A 19,190-nucleotide genomic window follows, 5' to 3' on the forward strand; every position below is an offset into this window, starting at 1 on the left:
GTCTCATAGAAATAAGCTGAACAAACAAAAAACATCTGATTTTAGAACCTTTGACTCCATGTCAAGCTAAGACTGTTATGGTTTCAGGTTTGGAGCTGTTTTAGTTTATATCTGCTTATTTTTCTTATTTTCTGCTTTATTTCTCCTCAGTTTTAGTCTCTTTTTCCTGAGTTTCATTTTCTCCGTTGTCTGATATATTTCCTGGTTGATCGTCGCCACCACTTCTGTCTGTCGTTAGCTCACCTGCAGCCCCTCCCACCTGTACATCATCCTTATTGGTATTCTCAGCCGTATTTTTCCCCAAAACTGTCAAACTTCACGGTTTTCCTTTTTGTTTGTGGACTGCGTGCTTTTGGCAGCGCCTTCGTTTTTTGTTTGTGTGACATGAAGTTCATTAGTATTCTCTGCTGGCCTCCCGCCTGCTTAGTCCTGTGTTTGGTTGCTTCTCTGACTACTCACTGAAACAAGAAGAAAAATCAATTTACATGTAAATGGGGTGTAGTTTTATTTCTTACGTTTTATCATTCCTGTGCACACAGTAAAACAATATGTTCATCTGGAACATTCGGAGTTATTTGTGATTAAGGATTTTTACACTTTATAGCTGAATCAAAGTGTTTTGACCTCCTGGCAGCTTTTTTCTCTGCTAAGCCAAGAAGAAGAAAAAGGAAATGTGTCATTTCTAAGATAAATGTTCTATGAAGTGAGTGGAATATTTAGCACTTTGAATATAATTGAACCTGGGTCTTTTTGTTGATTTAAATGGTATAATTTTGGTGCATTAGTTGTTTTATGCACTTTAGCTTTCGTTTGATTGGTTTGTTGATTACTTGATGAAGAAAAAACAATTTTGATGCTATTATTTTTCAAATTAAAACAAGATTTTGCTTCTTACATCTACTGAAGTTCAAGGGTTTGATTTGTTATTCTACGATGATTTAAAAAATTGGCTTGAAATTATTTTTTTTGTTTCTTGTTTTGCAGACATCTTTTTTTTCTGACTCGTCTTTTGAGAAGATGTTGCTCCATGGATAGGCGGGGATGGGCACAAACTGAACCGACCGGACTTCATCATCACCTGAACATGGCTGATGACCTCTACAGCAGCACCTTCTCTGCTTCCGAATCAGACTTCTCCTCCTCCTCCTCATCCTCCACCTCCTTCCTCACGCTCGAGCAAAGGGCAGCCTTTGTCTTCGTCCTCATTCTTTTCATCTTCTTGGGTCTGCTGATCGTCCGCTGCTTCCGGATCCTTCTGGACCCGTACCGCAGCATGCCGTCCTCCACCTGGACGGACTACATGGAGAAGGACACCTTCGATTACCGGATTTCCTGACAGGCAGCCTGAGAGGCAGCAACCCTGACAAACCAATTGTTAAACTGAGGTGACGATCATTCTGAGAAAAAGAAGAGCAGAAACACAAATGCAAATTTTCTTACTGGAAATCCTTTCACAAATAACCCAGAGCCACAAGGTCTTAAAAACAGATTTTTAACCATGAAGAACTAGTCACAACAAATCCTATTCAGTTCTAAAATTAAAATCCATCATGTTGAACCTTAAAGATTGTATATCAAAGGGCTGCAACTCAGAATTGTATAAAATAGGCAATTTCTCTGTTGCAGTGTCATTCAATTCTGAGGATCTGAGACCAAGTAACCAGCGAGCTGTGTGGGCATGTTTTTTGCGTGGTCAGTTTTTGAAAATCTGCTTGCAAAACCCAATTCTAGGCCATGCAGATTATTTCGTTGCCCACATCCTATCAGCCTTGGCCCACTTTGTACCCACCTTGGCAGCCGCCTCCATGTTTATAGTTTAATCTTCTGGAGGACACTTAAGAAATAAAAATAAGCCAATTTGGACCAGTAGGTGATGCCCACAACAAAACCTAAAGGGGTTCAAGATGGGTCTCATAGATGCCCTCTCTGACTCTCTTGGTAAGAAATTTGTTGCAGAAATGTTCAAAATTTACAAGACAAAACTGTGAGTCTCTACGAGTCATTCTGGAGACGCCATCATGAATGTCACTGGCCTACTAGTCCCAGCCCAGTGAGATACCACCTTTATCAAAATAAAGACTTGGACAGGTGTCAAATCTAACTTTGATTTCAACACTTTTCTTTAACTTATAACTCAATATGTAGAGGGTTTTTTTTTTTAAACTTAATATTTGAATCAATCACCACATATATTAACTCCTGAGTCACCCTTTCAGTAACTCACAGGGACAACAAAGTTTAAATTAGCAAAATATGGCTTGCAAAAAGTTCAGCAGAAGTGAAAATGTGCTCATTAGGCCAGTTTTTGTCACAAAGACTTAAATCGATCATATTGCGTTTGTTTTGACTGGTTAGTCAAATCAAAGGCACAATAAGTTAAAACAAAACTTGTGGTTGGAGTTCGAAAACATTTTAAAACTATGTGAAATTTCAAACTGTTCTTAGGCTTAAATTTCCTTAGAGGCACTTGAATCCAGTGTGAGTGATGAAACCACTCACCAGAGTGGCAGGACAACAGAAAGAAAAAGTGCATTTTGTGTTTTTACTGCTTGGAGTCTGATTGTCGCCTCGGTGTGCCCGGCAGGCGGCACATCTGAGCAAAAACACGGCAGCTGTTTGAGGACACAAACATTCAAAGAAAGAGCATTTGCTTAACAAAAATAAAGAATATCTAAACTTCTTTTGAGTGACAAATATTTCACAAAAAAACAGATTTGCGTCACAGTTTGCAACATCGGCGCAAACTTGGTTGAAACACAACAAAGAAACTTGGAAAGTGATTGATCTGCAGTCTGCAGCGCTGGTTTCTGCTCAGATCTGGTGAAGGTTGTAGGAATCCCTCCGCTCTGCAGCGCTCCGACAGCAGCACTGCAGGATTCAGCAGTGATGCAGTGAGAACAAGGAGTGAATGTTGGAGCGTGAAAGGTGAGCAGGGATTTCATCAACTGCCTGCTGGGCACCATGTTAGGGTTGCTGTCTCTCATGGGAGAAGATTTGTTTTGTCTTTTTGTTTCCCCCCCCCTTTAAAGAAACATAGACTTTTATTACTAACAGACTTTAGGAACTTATCCAAACAGTTTGTGAAGCCCCCAGTGTTATTTCTGAGCGGTGGATGTGGAGGTGGATGTGGAGGAGGTGCAGGAGGAGGCCCGGGAGAGCTGAGAGTGAACAAAGCTGCGTTGAATCGGTTTGACTGCAGAAATGAGACAAGTCGGCTTCCAGTGGTTCTCCGCTGTCCTGACAGCCTGCCTGTTGCTTGGTAACTGGTGTTTTTTGGTGTCGGCTGAAGGCTGCAGTCAAAAGATCAGCTCTGACTGAACGGAGGCATTACAAAACAAATGACCACCAGAAACTCCATGTTTTTCTCACAGGTTCACACACAGATATCCCACCAGTCGGGACGTCAGTTACTGTCAGGAAAGACGTCTACAGGTGAGTCTGTTACAACCTCTGTGGCTCGAACCTTTTAAATCCTTCGATTCATCTTAAATTTTATAATGAAGTCAAGTATTTTGAAGGAGCTACACATGAATGACAGGACACTGGAGCTTTATCATTTGCCAAAGGTGTTATTCCATAAAAGGTAGCTGTTTATGTCTAGACCCTTTCCTCTGCTTGATTTGCAAAGATTTTCAGAGTTTAGTAAACTTAAAGCTAAATATGGTTTCCTTCAATCCAGCATCTTGAATCATCTGAAGATGACTCCAGATCTGGATCAGTGCTGCATTTCTAGGCTGCCTTTGAAAATTATTAAGTTTAACTTCAATATTACAAATATACCTAGTATTTACTGATAAATACCCAGTACTTACCTGGCACTTGCTAGGTACCTACCTAGTACATGGTAAGTACCTGAAAACTACCTAGTACCTACAGGTACCAGGTTGTACTGTGAAGTGACCTTTTATCCTGTAGTTACCAGGTACATACTCAGTACTTACACGGTACATATTAGGTACGAAATCCTTTATATAAAAGCTGCTTAAATTTAATGTATTTGCAGGGGAAAACAGCTGAATCTCTACATTAACATACATCAGATTTGTTTACCATGTTGTTTGGAATCATTCTTGGCACCTGGAGCAAAACAGCACCATGAATCAGACCAGTTTCTTGAAACAGGTTAAATAAGTCCTGCTTGAAGATATTTATTATGAATAAGGAAAAAATAAGATGTGATCATTCCGAAATAAGATGCCATACATTTTCTTTTAGGTGAAAACACACCTTTGGTTGCGCAGCCGAGCCTTTCCTTCAGTTTCCTGGGACTTTTATGTAGATTAGGATTCTGAAACACATTTCCAGGCGCAGCAGAACGCAGTGATGTGTATCTCTGTTTCTGTCTTGCAGCAGGCCCCCCTCAGGCAACCTGCAGTGTTCTGCTGTAATGGTCCTCCTCATGGTTGGAGGTCTTCTGTCAAACCTCAGAGCTGAAAGCTCCTGGAGAAGAGAAAAGGTTTGAAGTCAGAATAAAGAATCAGAGGGAAAGAAAAAGGCAGATCTCCTCTGGGCTTTTTCCTGCAGGAAGGTTTGAACGCTGAAAGGTTCACTTCCCGAGTGGATGGAGGAAACGGAGGGCAAAGCCAACAAACAGATTTATGTCCCTGTTTTCTGGAATCACTTCTGGCTGAAAATATTTGTTATTCCAAAGAAAATATTTCAACAATCTTCTGAAGACAGTCCCCAGTCCTGTCGGGGGTCCTAAACACCAACATTATCCTGTCCTACCTGCAGACCAACAGAAACCCTCGAGCGATATTCCTCCCTCCTCCTCCTCAGCAGGACCAACTCTTCACTACGCTTAGTAAATTTTTAGGTTTACGAAGCGCTCCGGAGGGGTCCTCGCTGCAGGAAAGGTGACCGAACCTCCACCAGAAGGGAAAAGGGTTCGTTTTCTCTCTTCTTTGTGTTTCTTTTTTGAAGCTGAGGAAGACTTCTGTAATGTCCTTCTCAAAACCTCTGCTGATTAAAATCAGCATGATCAGGTGGAAGTGAGGATCGGAAACTTAACAACTGAAATCATTTTATTTATTTATTTATTTATTTATTTATTTATTTATTTATTTGTTTATTTATTTATTTAAGTTTGAACTTTTTTCTGTATTTTTTTGAAAACTTATTTCAAAACTTTGGGTTCCTTTCGATACCAGTTGGGGACCTCCAACTGATCAGAGATGTAATCTAAAATCATCTATCCATCCATCCATCCATTCATCCATCCATTCATCCATCCATTATCCACACAAGAGTGTCATTGCAACTAAAAATCACTAAGAAGTTACTTTAAGAGATCATTAAATGAATTAGTAAAACATTACCCTCTTTTCCTCATCAGTATTAACTCATTGAATCATATTGTGGAGTTTCTTCTCAGCTGTTTGTCTCTTCATAATGTTGTTTTTGTCAGTGTTAACTCAACCGTTGTGCTTCAGAAAGTCTCATGATCGTCATTCAGTGTTTAGCAAAAATCTGCACAGTTGTTGAAACTGAAATGTTTTAAAATATGGCAAAAGTTTAATGCAATTTATTTCACCCCTCCAACCAAAAACACCCCCATTTTCAAACTAGATTTCAGCTTTGTTGGTTAGAAAAGTCTAATTGTTTCAAATGTCATGAATTTCTTCCTTATTTGAATTTAGCAAAATGTTCTTCTGTGTGAACATGACATCGTTTTATTAAACTCTCTCTTTTCTTTTCATTTGATGTTCTGCTTTTACAAACTGTCCTCATCTTTATAAAATCTTAACAACCAACGTTGTATTTTAAATTTGTATTTGCTCATTAATATAGAAATGAAACACTTAAAGCCTCACTCACAATCCTCAGTAGATGCTCCTCTGGACAGTTTTTGGGTAAACATTTGATCAAATCCTTCTTAAGACTTGCAAGCGTTTAGCCGTTTAGAAGGTTGCAGTTTGGCTGTGGAGACTTTGGGTTCTGCACATGCAAATGCTACAAGTTTTGCAAAAAATGATAATTGCATACAGTTTATATGAAACCTACACTTGTTTACGTCTGAACCAATCAGGCGCTCAGATAGCTGGGGCTTTGAAATGACAGTAAGATGAACGAGTGACACAGGATCATTGTACGATTCACGTGCCTCAAAAGTACTGAACAAGTCATCAATATTTGCTTTTTGTGTGGCCTGCAAGTCTGAAATATATCTGATTTTCTACGCCTATGTGTGGTGAGCATGCAAAGCTTGCAGGGCTTGCAAGTGCTTCTGTCATCCTCATCAAATTCCTCCTCCTCTCTGCTGTTTCTGGCTGGGTTTCTTGAGGCTGCTCTTCTGGCTGTTTCCTCTCCGGAGGTGCAGCTGACTTTACTTTCTGGGTGCCATTTTCTAACATTCGAACTGATCCTTTATACAGAAAACATTTTATACGGTGTTCATCAAAAAGAGAGACGAGATGTGCTGCAGACACGATGTGGGCCTCTTTTTATACCGACTGCTCACACTGCGCCATACGCATCACATGCAAACCATTAGCCTCACAAGCGCAGCCTGTACTCCTGGCTAACTGCATGTCACGCACGCTGATCACGTGTGTCAAACGTTTTCTACAGGCTGACATGGCAAACTTTTCCACGCTTCGAGTAAGTCAGGCATGCAACCTGTCCTTGACAAGTGCTTTGCCCGCATCGTTTCTCATTCTGTATGTCAGAGACCACTGGGACCCACTTACGGTGGGTTGTGAGCTTGGCTCAAAGGTACTCATTGCAAAGTTAATTAAATTGCATGTTAACGTCAGCCAGCGGTTATACTAGGTAAACTATTCATTTACCTACAGAAACGGATGAAAAGGAAGTGTTTGGGATGGAGACATCCAACAATTTTGATGTACTGATGTGCATTTATGCTAAGATTTGTTGAGTAAAATATGCAGATAAAGGTGTTTTGTTTACATTCAGTGCATGCCTGCATTTCAGAATTGCACATCTGGTAAACCTCTGGAGTAAATGCTTTCAAACTGAACCATTTGATATAGTTTCAGGAAAAAGCTTTTTTTCCATTTGAGTTTATAGTTTGCAATGAGTAGCTTTAACTTTTATGTTCCAGATTAATACGATGAGACACTTACATTAACATACAGTAGGATAGAGTTCATACTGACTTCACGTGCATGTTTTTATAAACACACGTTTAATAAAACCACACATATTCATGCAGAGGATATGCTGCCCTGCACACAGATGCTGACTGTCCCAGCGACTCACTGCCAAACGATAAACTCCCCCCTTTTCTTCTCCCTTCCATTTCTCCTTCCTTATTGTCACCTCATACCTCTCCTCTTTCCGCCCCACCCCGTCTCCCCCCACCTTCATTGGCTTTTTTTAATCTCTGTTGGCTTTGCCACCTTGACAGGTAAATGCATTTGAGTTGCCGAAGCTCATAAAGGAGTAAAATGGTGATAAAGGAAGAAAATAAGTCTCTGAGACGTCTCACTGTCTTATCTTTTCTCTTCCTCTCGCGCATGTCTCCTCTTTGAAAGAGCTAAAACTCTCATTACTCTGCTGTCAGCTGCTGCAGAGAGGAAACATCTGTGTGGAGACTTTTATTGAAGTTGGAGTAATGTGCTTTAAGGCTGAGGACAGTTGTGTTCGCTCCACTGCAGGACCTTCACTTTCATACCCTGGAAGAACACGTCAGTAGTAATGGTAAATATACCATTAATGTGAATAAATTGGAGCATTTATTGCATTTTTTTAGACAGTTGAACTGATAAAGATTTTTTCAGCTGCAGAACGTTCAGTTGCGCTTCAGTTCTTCAGTAAAACTTTGTCTCTAAGCCCTTTAATTCTGCCTTTTGCCTTTTAGCCATCCGCACCTTGTTCTTCTTCATCCCGTATTCCTCCCTCCTCCTTTCTCTAACTACATATCCACCTCTTCCTCCTTGCCTTACACTGAGTCTGTTTACATAGGATTAAAAACTCAAGCAGTGCTCTTGCTGATATTTTTTACCCTTTAAGGGAGTTTGGGACTGGATTCTTGTCTCTGTTGGGTGTTTGTTTCTATGAAGTGTTTGTTCGTGTTAAGCTTTGAGGATGACCACAGCTCCGCAGGTGAACTTCGCCCTCAGGCTGTTGCTTTTCTCAGACTGTCTGTTTTTCGCACTGTACCTGAAGGAAAAATCCACTTAGAGGCACAAACAGAGTAAAAGGGGCCAAATGGGAACGAGCTCAGAGGCCGGAAATGTCTGAAGTTAGGGAGTCAAAAGACAGGAAAACAAGACGAGGAGGCGCAAAACAACCACAGAAAGGTCAGAATTAACCTAAAAATAGCTTTTATTATTTTATAACACTGTTAGAAGAGTTCATTTTACATTTGGAGCACAAATATCTGTTTTTTTAGCAGCTCTTCCTATCTGCAGCGGTCATGGACAGGAACTGGGAATATAAAAATGCTAATTACAAAACAGTCCTTATAAAACACAATTTAAAGAGTAACAAATAGCTGAAATTGTCTTCTGAAAGTGTAAGTCTACATGGCATTTTTGTTTCTGAGTGCCAGCATCATTTTCTCAGTTCTTCCCAAAGAAAACTGAGTGTATAAAACAAAACAACTGCTGCACCTATAGCATCAATTTAGCACTTTGAAGATGGTTGGTATTATCTGAAACCAAACGTCTCATGTTTAGATTCTTCTTATTTAAAAGATATACCTTCTGTAAAAGTCCTAAATAATTATATGCATTAAAGGATTTGTAAGAAGTGACCTTGAGATGATGATAGTTTCCTTGTTGGTGGTTGTGTCGTGGATGCCAGGCTCAATTATAACAGAATGATGACGTAGTTTGAATGTTTCGAAGTGGGTTTCTGTGGAAAAGTTCTGACCATTTAACATCTTACCTGTTGCAGATCGCTCTTTGAACAACCTCGGTTTGGAGGAATAAAGATTAGTTTGAAGCTGACAGTCGAACTAATGGATAGACCAAGACCAAAGTGAATTGCTGCCATTTTAAAACAGTTCTAATCTCAAAAATTGCATTTTAAACATTTTCGCTGTTGTGAATTTTGCATTACAAAGTTATTTGCATTGAATCTGTGGTGTAAATAGCAGCAGCAGCTAGCTGTAGCTATTTACAAACAATTGCCATTGCAGCTTGGGGCACTTCACGCCAAAACATCACAATATTTCTGCCAGAATATCATGTAATTCAAAACTGACGATGGTGGAAAAATGTTATGAGTATTTGGGACTGGAGTTGTTTCAGGACAGCAACGATCCCTCAGCAAAATAATCTCCAAGCTGAGATCTTTCTACAGCAGGTAAGATATTACCTGCTACACAGAACCCCACTTCAGAGGATCTGAGGTGTTTCTTTAATATGAGAGCAGGGATTGTGAGCTCATGGAGAGAAAACAACATTAAACACTTTGTAATCTGACAGATAATAAAATGCAGCGTTTCCTGCCAGGCCCTAAAGGTGGATTTTTCCCCTCAGGTACCCTGTGCTGGAAATTAAATTGTGAAGTCCTAAACGCGTTTTTCAAGTGATTAAACGATGAACTGTTCACTCTGGTCTTTTCTGTGTTGTGGCTATGAAAAAGTGTCACAGAAACAAACCAACACTGGTATGACTTTTAGCTCAATGTTTTCAGGGTTTTGTACGAATCTCGTGTCCATCTCTCTGCAGTGTTTCTCTATCTGGTGACAACTGTGAAGTTCTTTTTCCAGACGCGACAAAAAAAACATCGGAGAACAGATAACTGAAACAACATCTGTGATGTTCATTGGTTTTAACGCCCTAGAAATGTTGTATTTTTTTCCGGGTTTTCATTTTTGGTAAAGACTTTAGGTAGCTGCTTTATGGACACGTGAGTTTAATTTTTTTTTTCTGCATATGAAAACAAACAAAAAAGGTTTAATTACAGTTAAAAGCAAATAAATGTCAGACATCAATTAAAGACAAAGGGGAAATATAAGAAATAGTTTTAGTTAAAAACCATATTGACTTGATGCATCCTTTAAACTCAGTAATATGCCTGAATTTATTAAAGAATTGAATAATTCAAATGTTATAAACAAAAGTTATGGTATTAAAATGCATTTCTAAAAGTTTTGTATGAAGTCATAAATAAATGATCATACAATTTAATTAAATTTGGCTTATTTCAAAATTTTACATCAAACCAAGCAAATACGAACAAAAATGAATCAATAAAAAGATATATTGTTCTGCTGCTCTGGTTTTGCTTTATTTGTTATGGATTTACGAAGCAGAATTGGGTTTAAGGGGACATTTTAAGAATCTAAAACATTTTGGTGCTTCTGACCTATTTGCTTACATAACTGCAGTAATATCTCAGCTGTTGTTTTTACCCGCTCTTTTTTACAGTGTAGGTGATGTGCAGATTGTGTGTATCGGTGTGTGAACTGAGCTTCTGTAACATTTTCTAAGTGGCTGCAAGTTGTCACGTCGAAACTGAAGATTAGATTTACCTCCCTGCCTTCTGTCCGAGTTTCTTTATGAGGCTGCAATCTTGTTTTGTAAAGAAATAAAACTTCCTGTTGGACCTTAAATGAGCCTCTGCTCTCTTTTGTTTCTGCTCTATCCTGTTAAATTTGTTGTCCAGTCATCCTTTATGCAGGCTTTTATATTTTCCAAACCACAAACCTTTCTGTTTTTTCAATTGCAGGGAAGGAAATGGTGCAAAAGGGAGAAAAGTTGCGTTTAAAGGATCAAACAGAATTATGACATTAAGCTGCTTCTCATCATCTCTCTGTGGACGAGTCTATGGAGAGCTCATATTAATCTGTATTTCCATAATCTGCATGTGTGTGAGTCATCATACATGAAGGCTGACAGATGGTCGATGGGTGGATGACAAATTACAACATGCTGCTGCTAAAAAGCAGGAAGATTTCAGTGTTTGGCAGAGCCGCCAGATTAAAGCGAAGTGATCCGATTGGATCCCCGAACCCAAAGCTGTTTTACCAAAGGGAAGGAGCTCAAAACTTTAGGGTTATTACAAATAATTTGAGTCACTATTCATGTTTAAAGTTGTTTAAAAGTTCTGTGCAAGGCGGGTGCCATCTTTGAAATGCCTTTAAGAAATTATTTTGGGTTAATGTTCACCCATACCCTCAATTGAACATGTTATATTCTGGTGTTATATTGACTTCATGAAAGCAACATTAAACATTGAATGTAGGGTTTGTGTTTTTGTCTGCTTCCTGTCTGGTCGTCATTAGTAATCAGCACACCTGCACTTAATTTTGTAGTTATCCCGTCGTGTATTTATACTCCTGGTTTCTGTTTGTTCTTTGCCAGCTTCTAAAATAACCTATAGTGAAAAAAAACCTTTTAGATCTCTTTGTAGATCACTCTACACTTGAACTTTTCTCTGCAGAGTAGATGGAGATGGCTCACAAAGCCCTGAGTAAGACCAAACCTCATTCATCAGATATCCTGATTTAGTTTTTTTAGTTTATCTAATGCTGCCTTCAGTGTCAGTATGTTTGAATTTAAGCTCACATTAATTAGAAACTGTGGTCTTTATTCAGCTACAGAGCTGAATGATTGATTTAGCAGAAACAGACACAATTTTGCATTGAGTTTTCTCTGGGTTTTATATGTGTACCATCACATATTTGCAAAAGATTTTAGATCATTTTATACAAATAAGATTTTTTTGTATAAGGTGAAGAGTTTCCATTTGGTCCGTTGGTGTAAATCCTTAATAATGCTGGCACCGATAAAGAGATTTTAAATCTGAAAGGTCTTTCCTAGTTCAATGAAGGTTAAATGAACATAAAAGGGAGCCAGCACTTAGACTGCAGCCTTGACTTTTCCTCCCCAGGAGCTTCTGTAACCATTTACGCCTTGAAAACATGTGACCAAAACATTTCACCTGCTGGCAAAATGGGTCAGTGACACATGACTTCAGTGACTTCAGTGTGAAGGCCCAACATGGCCCTCCTGACCTGAAACGCCTCCTCAGTCAGGCAGAAGTGAAGAAGCCTTTCAGATGAAACGTCTAAAATCCAGGATTGCTTTTTGTTCGATATCAAAGCAACTAGTGAGCTGCTGTGTCACCAATTAAGTTTCAGATTTTCAATGGAAACTAATTTATCAATCATCACACCTGGTTTTCATTCTTTCTATTTGTTTCCTTAACAGCATCAAGCTTTCAGTTGTTCCTGTCAGATCTTCATCTTTATGTCTTGCTGTGGTCGTTTTGCACGTTTCCTCGGGTCAAATCATGCTTTTTGTTCTTCTACCTCACTATTCACGATCTTGAACTTCCTGTTGTGCACACGTCTTGGTTTGAATAATGTTTGTTTAAACCTTCACCTTCCTGTGCATCTGACTCCTTCGATCCAAACCAGCTCATGACAAGAATATAGAACCAGTCGAGTTCTCCTGTCGCTGTTGTTGCAGCAGCCTTAGCTCCAGTTTTTACTTCGAAACAGTTTGGAACTGATCACCTGTTTGCTCTTTTATTTATCTTCTCTGTAACTTTCACTACCTGTGTGATTTCTGTTCTGTTAGTCTGACTGAGTTCCTCAGTCTTTGTCTGGTTTTCTGCTCTCATGCCTTCAGGCTGAAGATGGGCAATAATGTCAATAATGTCAGTTTTACAGACATTAAACTGAAATTTGTTGCTCATAGCTGAGAGTTATTCACAACAAACTCTGAGCAGGACATCTTGCAACACTGCATCATGTTATTTTTGAGGTTTTTGATTTTGTATTTTATCCTTCTACCTTTCCAGCAGCAGATAATATTGTTTTTAGACATCATTGATGCTTTTTTGTCCCCAGGTTGTTGTTTTTTTGTTTGCATGAGCTTAAAATAAAGCTACTTTTGGTGCCTTTAACTTCTTGCTTCTGGAGTCTGTAAGGATTAGTGACTCAGTAATGTGGCTGTTCTTTTCAGTATCATTAAAATCTTACTGGGGTGTGTCACCATGGCAACATATGCTGGAAACTTAACCTCCTCCAGAGGAGGTTATATTTTGACTCCTGCTCTTTGGCATTTTAGAGCCTCGGAGGCAAATGATGAATTTAAACATCTGCAATAAAACCGGTTGTTGACGGAATGAGACTGAAACTGTGTCTTGTGTCGAATTTACACCTGCCAAACATTAATTTAATAAAACACACAATCATAAATTATCAGGGGAACAAGAGAGGAGAAATTAGAGAATATGTTCCACTAAAAACCACTGAGCTGACTCGACTTGCTTTCTCCTGATAACAGTGTGTGTGTGTAGGTGTGTGTGTGTGTCAGTCTTGTTTTATCTCTCACCTGTACAAATACACGAGGCCTCTGAAGCGACGCAGCTGCCCGAGGGCGAAGCATTTTAATGAAGGAGATGAAACTCTGAGAAAACCTGAGCGGCTTTCTGATCAGGACAGTGAGAGCAGGTCAGGGATTCGGTTATGACAGAAATTAATTTCTAAAGCCAGAACCGCTCCTCGACGTGCTCCGGTGACGCTGATGATTCCTGTCATGCTCGGACAAAAAAAAGCTTGATATTTTTCATGCTTTGTTTCTGACGAGCTGGAGGAAGTCGTGAAGATGGTGCAGAGCGAGGCCTCAGAGTCACTGAGTTTCACTAAAAACAAAAAGTTGAATATCTTCAGTGATGAAACCCAGTCAGGTTTGGTTTCCTGAGACCAGCCAGAAACTGACCCTGACAGCAGGAAGCCAACTATCCAGAATGTAAAGTGGGGTTCTGTCTGCAGTTCCCTCCATTTTCCACCTCAGGAACCCAGGAGAACCGTTAAAGCACTGGAAGGTGCAGTCTAACGTCTGAGACCGTCCTGAAACCTTTAATCCTGAATGTTTCTGATGTTGTCTCCTCCGATCTGCCTCAAACCTCCTAATTATCACCAGCCGCTGAAAGGTGAAGGCAGACAATGATGTGTGTCTGTCAGCAAAATATCTCAGGAGTCACAACTAATAAATATGAGTCAACACAAGAATGGTTGTACCTCAGTAAATATTACAGATATGGAGCTAAAATTGGATGATAAATTAGTTAACATATACTCTGAGTGCTAACAGATTGAGTTATCGCCAAAAAATTATTTTCAGATTTGACAAAAAAGGCTACAACTATTTGTCAACATCAGATGATCTTAGTTTAAAACTGTGTGAAAGGCAGCTATTGATAGGCTTCTATTTTGTATTTTGTTTTTTTCTTTTTCACACTCAGTTATGAGCAACTTGTAGCATTTCTGGACTTATAGGAGTTAAACAAGTCAACTTTGTGTTTAATTATGTCTTTGTCTAAAGTGAAAGTCATTATTTACTGATTACAGCTCAACATCCTGATACAAAGGTTTAATGGAGTGAGAAGAGATGATGAAACCACATCATGTTGGAGAACCATAGGAGGAAAACATCAGCCCTGCGTAGCGCTGAGACATTAGAGTTGTTTTCTTGTATCGATAAAGTGGCTGATTAAAACGAAGCAAATGTTTTATGGTGGTTTAAAGATGGTTTCCTTATTGGAAAGAATCTTATCTGCCAATGACTCTCAGCTCCTACCACAACAAAGTTTAGCTCATTGTTTGTTCAAATGACTGAGTTATAGACATTCTTGTGTTTGCAAAGCTTGCTTTGCTGTGGCGGCCATCTTGAATCTGATTGACTCCAAAAGCTAATAAGTTATAGAACCCTATTGTACGATTACTTACTGCAGTGGTGTCCGATGCTGGTCCTGGAGGGTCACTATCCTGCATGTTTTAGTTGTTTTTCAGCGTCAGCGCACCTGATTTGAATGAATAGGTGATTAACAGGCCTCTGCAGAGCTTGAAGACCTGCTGAAGGGGTAAGTCATCCATTGAATCAGGTGTGTTGGAGCAGGGAAACAACAAAAACATGCAGGACGGTGGCCCTTGAGGACCAGGATTGGACACCACTGGCTTACTGAGTTTTAGATGTACATCCAGTGATTATTTTCTGATAGTTTTATTAAAATCCATTTAGTAATTCAGGAGTTATTCTGCTAACAGACAGACACAAAGACAAGATCTTAGATTCTGTGTCATTTTTACACATGAACGCTAAAGTTTTACAGAACATAGTGCAGACAGGGCTGGTATTCCATGTAATTTGCACCAGAGGTTTTGTTGTTGGTGGTGGTGATCTGAGAGAAACATACGTGACAAATGAGACGACTGTGAAGCAAGAAGTGTGGAGCTGAGAGGAAAAACCTCCAGAACAAGTCAGGAACAAACGCTGCAGAGTTTTATTTCTTCCACCACCTCTCAGGAACAGCTGAAAATCTCAGGACTGCAGCGCTGTCTGCCCATTCCAGACTTTTCTACTCTGTGGTGTTTTGATATTTGTTCTGACATTTTAAGCCTTTTTTGTGTTTTCCTGACTTGATTTTCCAGTCATCTTAAATTACATGTTTTACTCTAAGACATATATCTCATAGTGGTCATTTGATGGACTGTCCTTTCTAGAAAAAAAAAAAAAAACAGCTTCTCCGAGCGCTGAGCCAGGGATTTTTGACTTGGATCTGGTAGGAAAGATAGAAAATTGATCCTTGATAATAAAAATCCAGCAGCAGAAAGCCCATCATCTGCAGCCTGTGGTTCAGAGGCTCCCCTTCCAGCAGAATCCAGTGAGGTAATTTAACTTTAATAAAGTCAGTTTTATTCATTGTCAGCACAGCAGGAAACAAACCCAAGAATATCAGTCTTTTCGCAGACTCTCATTAAGTCCATAATGTGTTTTTTTTCACTGATTATTCTAATAATAATAAATTAGAGCTGACACTAATCTTCCTGTAAGAATGCTCACACTGTTTATATTTGTATTTAATGCTTGCTGTAGGAAAATGACTTGTTTTGTTTCCATATCAAGCGTTTGTTTTGCAGGAGGATTAAAAACTTTAACTTGTTCAAAGAAGATTAGTTTAATTAGAGTTTAAAACACATGGCTTAATAATGTTTATTGTCCTTTAGCTGTAGGTTTTTCCCTAATATTTCTGGTGCTGTTTTCACAATAAGTAAAATGATAAAACTCACCATTTTAAGTTGAATTTTCTGAGGTTTTACTAAAATATTTGCCATAATTTTTCTGTTGATTCACAGCAGCTGCTTTTATGGGGACTGGTAGAAAAGCTTTGCATCATCATTCAAAGTTAATGTGGACATAAATTACTCTCGATAACATGTACAGTTCTTAGTTAATCTGTATGCTTCCACCTTTAGTTTGGCCTTGGACAGTTTGTCTCGATCCGTCATGCTTTGAGCTCATTAATATTAGGAAAACACTGAAAAGGTCATAAACAAGCCCAACATCTAGAATTCCTCATATTTGATCCATAAACCTCGATGCTCAGTTTATTTGTGCTTTGTTAAAGTTTTTAGTGGCTCAGCTGTTGCAAACAGAAACAAAAGAAAGACCTGAATGACTTGATATTTGCTGAAGACGCTGAACTGATAAGCCTGAAAAGAGCAGAAAACTAGCTAAAAGCTAAAAGAAGCAAAATGCTGTCTAAAAATATCAAAACGCTAGCAAGAAATTAAAACCAGTAAAAGGCTGTCTAACAGCTAAAACTAGACAAAGGCTAGCTAAAAGTATCAAAATACTAGCTAAAAGCTAAAAGGAGCAGAATATTAAATAGCACAAAGTATCCAATAGTAGTTAGATTGTTTAAAAAATTAAGGAAAAATAAAATTTAAAAAAACAGGGAAACAATAGTCACATGATAACATTTTTTCATTTTATTGTTTTTTTGTTCTCGTAATTCTAAAACTTTTGTTGCTTTCAGTGACAAAAGAGACTCAGAAGTTCAAAATTTGACTCTGAATAACCAAAACTTAAGAAAAAAAATCATAAAAATGTGTTCCAGTGGAGTTCTATGAGCTGATTTTGTTGTGAAGTTACAAAAAGTTTAACTTTGAATGGATTTTACTGTTATTAGCCAAGAGGTTTGACTTTCCTTCTCAAAGTTACATTAAATTCAAACAATCTGAGTAAATTTAGATGAGCTAAACAGAATAAATCCACTTTAAGAAGGTTTTCTAATCTAACAGAATCCTGCTAATGTGAGAGACAGTTATTCAATCCGGGGGGATTAAATCAGAGTGACGAGGATGCATCGTATGGTAACGAGTTTAGACTTTTTAAACACCCAACTATGTTCTCAAGTACAGCGAAGATGATTTGTTGTTGTTGTATCCCTCTTTCTTAGCACAAATAGTTCTCAACTTTAGAACAGGTTCATTAGCAGAAAATCCTGTCGCAGATTTGTATAAATTTCAAGTTTTATTTCTTTCTTTTAATAACGTTCCTTTAGAACACAATGTATGAGTGATATTAACACACTGATTATTAATTTTAAATTGTTTTAAATCTTGCTCTCAATCTGTCCAATGACTAGTTGTTTTTTCTGTTGTGACTTTTCTGGTTTCGTCCAGTTTGTGTTCAAATAACAAACAGACGATAAACAAAATGTCTGCGTCCTGCTGGCCACGGCGTCTACGCCTGCAGTCTGATCCGGATCGGACTGATCAGGGCCCAACCTGGTCAAAAACTCACCTTCCAGGGGATCCTAGGATTTAAATGGATGTGTGGCTCTAAAAGGCAGACGTGTGAATGAGTTATCTGAACTCTATCGCCCTCTGTTGTTCATTTACTACGACTGCAAAGGACTCTGAGCTGAAAGTGGAAGCAAAACAAACAGATCTGCTCTCTTTTCACATCGAAATAAGGATCAGCAGTCCCTCAGATTGCCTTTAGATTAACGATTTATGATCTACTGTAATCGTCAGCTGAAACAGTTTAAATAATTAAAATGGATGTTTTAGATATTTTATAATGTTAAGTTCTCTCTTTTTTTGTCTTGTCATTTGAAGACTTAGCATCTGTTTTTGTGTGAACGCTGATTTAATCATAGTTTGTTGTTTGAACACAAACAGTGAGCTGCAACTGTTTAGACTTTTTTAATTATTTAACTTATTTATAAAAATACGTTAAAATATCTTCAGTTCCTTCAGAAACATTTTCTGAAATCAGGATATTTGCTCTATTTTAGTCTTCCTATGCTCCTTTTAGCTATTGTCTCACTCATTTTAGCTTTTAGCTACTGTCTTGTTAATTTTAGCTACTAACTACGGTTTTGTGAATTTAACCTTTAGCTAACATATTGTTATTTCTAGCTTTTAGCTGTGGTTTTGCTGCAGTTAATCTTTAGTCACTGTTTTGCTCCTCGTAGCTTTTAGCTACTGTTTAGCAAATTTGATCTTTTAGCTACAACTTTGCTCAGGGTTGCTTTAAGCTACAGTTTTGTTCATTTTAGCTGCAGTTTTGCTGATTTGAGCTTTTAGCTTGTGTTTTGCTGATGTTGGTTTCTGTCCTGCTTCCTTCTTTCAGCACTCAGCGTTCACCCTTCGTTTCTGCAGAAAATACAAATTTTCTTGTTTATATTTTTGCATTTAGATTCATTTTTCCTTTCTGAAACTTGCTTCATGTCTTTTTAATAATTATTTTGTAATTTTTTAGCTGTTTTAGCCCTTCTTTGTTGTTGTTTATTTACCTTTGTGCCTTATAAAATGTGTTTATAGCACCTAAAGCTGTGATTCATCAACAGAAACTCCTCAGCTGCTTCGCCCAGAGGTTTTGGTTCATGAAGCTAAAGTTCTGACTCCTTTTAAAGATACCAACAAGAAATGGTTGGAATTACCCTTTAAATGAACTCACTAAACCCCTGTTTAATTCCTCATCAGCACAGCAGCCTGTAGCTTCCAGAATAATAAGAATTATTTCCTTACTGACTCACGCTGTTAATATTTTTATTTATTTATCGCTGGAAGGAGATTACTTAATTTTTCTCAGCGTGATGCTTTTGTCACATGACTGCTTTAATAATCCACATGGGGATTTAAAGGTTTAATTCTTGTAGATTTGTTTTAATTGAGGCTTAGAATAAGAAAACTAAATAGAGAGAGTTGGGAAGATGATTTATTTTCCTGTAGGTGCAGCTTTTCTCAAGTCAGCAAACCTGAACACAGATTAAAAGTCAATATTAATGTTATTATTTGCTAACGTGCTGCAGTTTATCCTGTATTTCAGCCCCCAGGCTGCATTTAAAGTCTTAAAAAAAACAGTTAGAGTTACATGAAGGTGAATGAACCAGCTCTCACTCGTTTGGAAAGGTTTGTTCACCTTTTTGCTTCCAACTGGAAGTCAACAACACTCGTGCTTTTGCACCAA

At 38.4% G+C, this 19,190-nt stretch overlaps 1 long non-coding RNA gene across 1 annotated transcript; it reads left to right on the plus strand.

The window, feature by feature from the left end:
* The first annotated feature begins 1,337 nt into the window (after window positions 1–1,337).
* LOC119617066 lies at window positions 1,338–10,528 on the plus strand. The gene is made up of 2 exons (XR_005233235.1): window positions 1,338–3,432; window positions 4,351–10,528. It is a non-coding gene; the product is annotated as an uncharacterized LOC119617066 (long non-coding RNA).
* The last annotated feature ends 8,662 nt before the right edge of the window (window positions 10,529–19,190 follow it).

This window comes from Kryptolebias marmoratus, linkage group LG5, assembly GCF_001649575.2.
Source record: "Kryptolebias marmoratus isolate JLee-2015 linkage group LG5, ASM164957v2, whole genome shotgun sequence".
NCBI lineage: Eukaryota > Metazoa > Chordata > Actinopteri > Cyprinodontiformes > Rivulidae > Kryptolebias > Kryptolebias marmoratus.